Source organism: Carlito syrichta, unplaced genomic scaffold (genome assembly GCF_000164805.1).
Source record: "Carlito syrichta isolate Samal-C Ts95f unplaced genomic scaffold, Tarsius_syrichta-2.0.1 Scaffold316480, whole genome shotgun sequence".
NCBI classification, from domain to species: domain Eukaryota; kingdom Metazoa; phylum Chordata; class Mammalia; order Primates; family Tarsiidae; genus Carlito; species Carlito syrichta.
The window spans coordinates 141956-146850 of NW_007260576.1; positions in this window are offsets into that span (position 1 = coordinate 141956).

Genomic DNA, 4895 nt, shown 5'->3' on the forward strand with positions numbered 1-4895 from the left:
ACATTAGCCAGGCATGGTGTCCCATGCCTGTATTTCCAGCTACTTGGAAGACTGAGGCAGAAGGATCATCTGAGTCCAGCCGAGGGATCTGTGGTAACTGAAAGCATGCCACTGGCCTCCAGCCTGAATGACAGAGTGACATTCCAGCTAAAAAAAAAAAGATAAAGTGAATGTTCACCACATCTCTTGGAGGCCACAGACATTATGACAACAAGAAAATACATTCTACTTCTCTATCCAGATGTTCATGACAAATAAAAAAATTGAACATAAATGATGATTTAGAAAAATGTAAACAATGAGGGAAAACATGACATGTCTGCATTTATCCTGCAGAATAACATTTTTCAAACAAAAATGAAATTATTTGTTTATAAGATCATTAGTTTTGTGACACGCAAGTGTTACAGAGAAGAGATGCTCTGAGTCTACGAACTATTAAATGTATCCATTCATTTTATAATTAAGTCTGTAGCGTGTATATTAAGCCTAAATACATAAATAAGTCTAAACTGTGGGTGTCACAATATAAATCTCCATGATAAATCCTAGTGATCTTATAACAAACTAATGGGTATAATATGAAGTACACGTATCAGGAAAATCATTATCATATGACTATGCCATATTTCCAGTCCATAGCACCAAAAAGTGTAGTTGATATAGATTTTGAGTTTGTAAACAATTTTCATTTTTATTTCATTATTAATATTTTTTAATTGTAAAAAAATTTAAAAGTGTTAAAGGCTTAGTTCTAAAAGTACTTGACATTTTATGACATTTAAGACTAAATTCGGGCATATCTAATTTCTACAAGATTGCATTTCAAAGAATGTATAAATTTTCACTATTCTCTGGGGCAGCTGTTAAATCCCACCCCCATACACATATGAACATATAACACTACACTCAAACACCTCTAGTAACAGAAGACATTTCAATTAATAATAAAATAGATACTCATTTAGTTTTCTACTCCTATTTTTCAAATACATCTAATTTTAACACATTGTTCAACTGTGAGCTATACAGCTTTAATTTTTACTGATATATACTTGAGATGAATTTATTTTGCACTTCCGTATTTTATTGCCTTAGAAACAATAAATACGTAAACACAAAAAGAAAAAGCTATTTTTTACATCACTAACTATAGAGTAACATTATCAACACATTACTGTATTTCCATTTAGTGTTTTTTAAACTGAACATGGTCTTGTATACAGGCATGCATACAGGAGATATTATGGAATTGGTTTCAGACTAGCACAATGAAGTGAGTCTTGTAAACGTTTTGTTTTTCCAGTGCACATAAAAGTTATGTTCATATAGTCTATTAAATGTGCAATAGCATTATGCCTTAAAAAATGTACATACCTTAATTTGAAAATCCTTTGTAGCTAAAAAATGTTAATGGTTATCTGAGCCTTCAGCAAGTCATAGTTTTGTTTTGTTTTGCTCCTGGAGGGCTTTGACTCAGTGATGCCGTCTGCTGACTAATAAAGTAGTTTTTGATAAAGTTTGGGGTTGCTGCAACAATTTGAAAAAAATAAGACAAAAGAGAAATTTACCAATTAGATTGACTTTTCCTTTTACAAAAGATTTCTCTGTAGCAAGCAGTGCTGTTTCATAGTGTTTTAATCACAGTAGAACTTCTTTCAAAATTGGAGTCAATCCTTTCGAACATTGCTGCTGCTTTACTAACGAAATGTAAATAATATTAATATCCCAAATTCTTTGTTATCATCTAATCAGTGTGCCCAGCCTCTTTATCAGGAGTAGATTCTATCTCAAGAGACCATTTTCTTTTCTCATCCATAAGAAGTAATTCTTCATCTGTTTAAGTTTCATTATGAGATGGCAACAATTCAGTCACATCTTCAGGTTCCTCTTCTAATTCTAGTTCTCTTTTTGTTTCTATCACATGCGCAATTACATTCCTCACTGAAGTCTTGAATCCCTCAAAGTCGTCTTTGAGAGTCAGAATCAACTTCTTTCAAATTCTTGTCCATATTGATATTTTGAACTCCTCCCATGAATCACAATGTTCTTTAATGGCATCTGCAATGACAAATCTTTTCCAAAAAGTTTTCAATTTACTTTGTACAGAGCCACCAGAGGAACTACTATCTATGGTGACTATAGTTTTATGAAATGCATTTTTTACATAATTTCAAGTAAAAGTTTCAATTATTCCTTGATCCACTGGGCTGCAGAATGAAAATTGTGCTATCGGGCTTAAAAACAACATTAATTTCCTTCTACATCTCTATCAGAGCTCTTGGGTGACCAGGTGTACTGTCAATAAACAGTAATATTTTCAAAGAAATATACTTTTTCTGAACAGGAGATTTCAGCATTGGGCTTAAAATATATAGTAAACCATGCTGTACACAGATGTTCTGTCATCCAGGCTTTTTAGGTCCATTTATAAACAATAGATTTAGCGTAATTTTTAAGGGTCATTTTCACAATGATAAGTGAGTATTGGATTCAACTTAAAGCCATCGGCTGAATTAGTCCTTAACACGAGAGACAGCATCCTTTAAAGCTTTGAAGTCAGTCATTGACTTCTCTTCTCTAGCTATGAAAGTCCTACTTGACATCTTCTCCCAGTATAAAACTGGTGTGTCTACATTGAAAATCTGTGGGTTTTCTTTATCAACTATCTTAGCGAAATCTTCTGGATAACTTGCTGCAGCTTCTTCATTATAACTTCATGCTTCAACTTGAACTTTTATGTTATAGACATGACTTCTTTCTTTAAACCTTATGAGCCAACCTCTCCTAGCTTCCAATTTTTCCTCTGCAGCTTTTTGCCTCTCTCAGCATTCACAGACTTGAAGAAAGTCAGAGATTTGCTCTGGATGAGACTTTGGTTTAAGAAGATGTTGTAACTGGTATGATTTTCTATTCAGACCCTCAAACTTTTTCCACATTAGCAATAGACTGTATAATTTTCCTATTAATCATGTGTTTGCTGGAGTAGTCCTTTTAATTTCCTTCAAGAATTTTTCATTTGAATTCACAATTTTGCTAACTGTTTGGTGCAAGAGACCTAGCTTTGGACTTAACTTGGCTTTTGACATGTCTTCCTCATTAAGCTTTATCATTTCTAGCTCTAAAAAGAAAGATGTGTGACCCTACCCTTGATTTGAACACTTACAGGTCATTGTAGGGCTATCAATTTGCCTCATTTCAAAATGGTTGTGCCTTAGGAAATATGATGGAGGAGCGGGAGAGAGACAGTTAGTGGAACAGTAGAACACTCACAAAATTTACTAAGTTTGCAATTTGATATGGATACAGTTAGTGGTACCAATAAACAATTACATCAAAAACATCAAAGATTTATCACACATATAATAGTAGCAGAAAATTTTGAAACTGGAATGAGTTTGTTTCAAAATATATACAAAGGGTGCCAAAACATGGATACAGGTTTCCTTTTAACAAAGGAAAAAAAACTATTATGTACATATAACAAAATATGAATACAAGTCATGTTTGACTTCTGCAATTACAAGAAGTGCTCATAGTGGTTATTGTCAGCATCCAGACACTTATGATTACCGCAAACTCCTGCACAAGCAATGTTGACCAATGCATCCATTTTCATTAAGCGTGCGGTTTCAATTTCTTCGCAAAGTACTGCCAGTGTAATTAGTTTTCTGCAGTGCACCATATCCTTTAAGGTCCCCATAGGCAGAAGTCAAGGGGTGTTAATTCAGGAGAATGTGGGGAAATCTCAACCACACACCTTTTCATTCTACCCATTGTTTTGGCAATTTCTCATGCAGGTAAGCTCCTATGGCTTGGTGGAAGTGCAATGGGGCACCATCTTGTTGGAAATAAAATTGATCATTCTCCAAAAGAGTATGAACTGCTGGTAAAACGGATGTGTATAGCATGTCTAGGTATACTTGAACAGTATGGTACCTTAAAAAAAGAATGGTCCAAATAGTCACTTCAATCATAGTCCACACCAGATGTTGAGGCCCAGTAAATTGACTTATTTTTCCACATGAATGTGTGGATTTTCTGGAGCCCAACACAAACAATTATGTTGCGTTGCTGTTCCATTGAATTTAAACTGTGCTTCACCAGACCTAACCATTTTTCTCACAGACTCCTTATCCTCTAGTACCATGTTTTGGAAGCACTCACAGTATTGCACCTTTCGATCAATGTCATCTTCATTCAGCACATGTAATAATTTTGAGATGAAAAATTTCCTTTTTGCTGTTTTAAGTATGCATCATATGATTATTCTGCTGACTCCTGTCCCTTGTACACATTATTTGGTAGACTTCTGTAGCAAGTGTATAAATTGTTCCAGCACCATAGTAGAAGAAGTAGGTCTTGTGCTCTTCTAGTGGCAACCATGCTTCCGCTATTTTCTTTGTGCTGCCTATTGCATTGTGAGGCTAGCATTCATTTGATTAACACAATCTTTTAAGCGAACCTCATACTATACATTTCTACTATACTTTAACTTTGAAAAGTAATACATAGATAATACCTCTTAAAATGTTTATGCATTTTTTGACACCCCTAGTATATAGATCCAAAAATGGAGGTTGGCCTTCATTTCTTTTAACATATTTTGAAGAAGTAATCTACTCATGTTTCCCATGCTGACAATACATTTTTTTTTAACATTGAACATATAAATTCAGTTGTAAAATAACTGATAAGACATGTTTCATCCATTGTGTTAAATAGCATAAAATACATATTTAATATATTTTATTGTTTTATAACAGATCTTGAATATTTCTTTCTAAATGTTAGCTCTTTGTTCTTCTTTATAACATGTACACACCTTCACCTCCAATTCTTTACAACATGATATTCCTCTGTTTTCAAAAGTCTTTGTAATTTGTGGAGCTCCA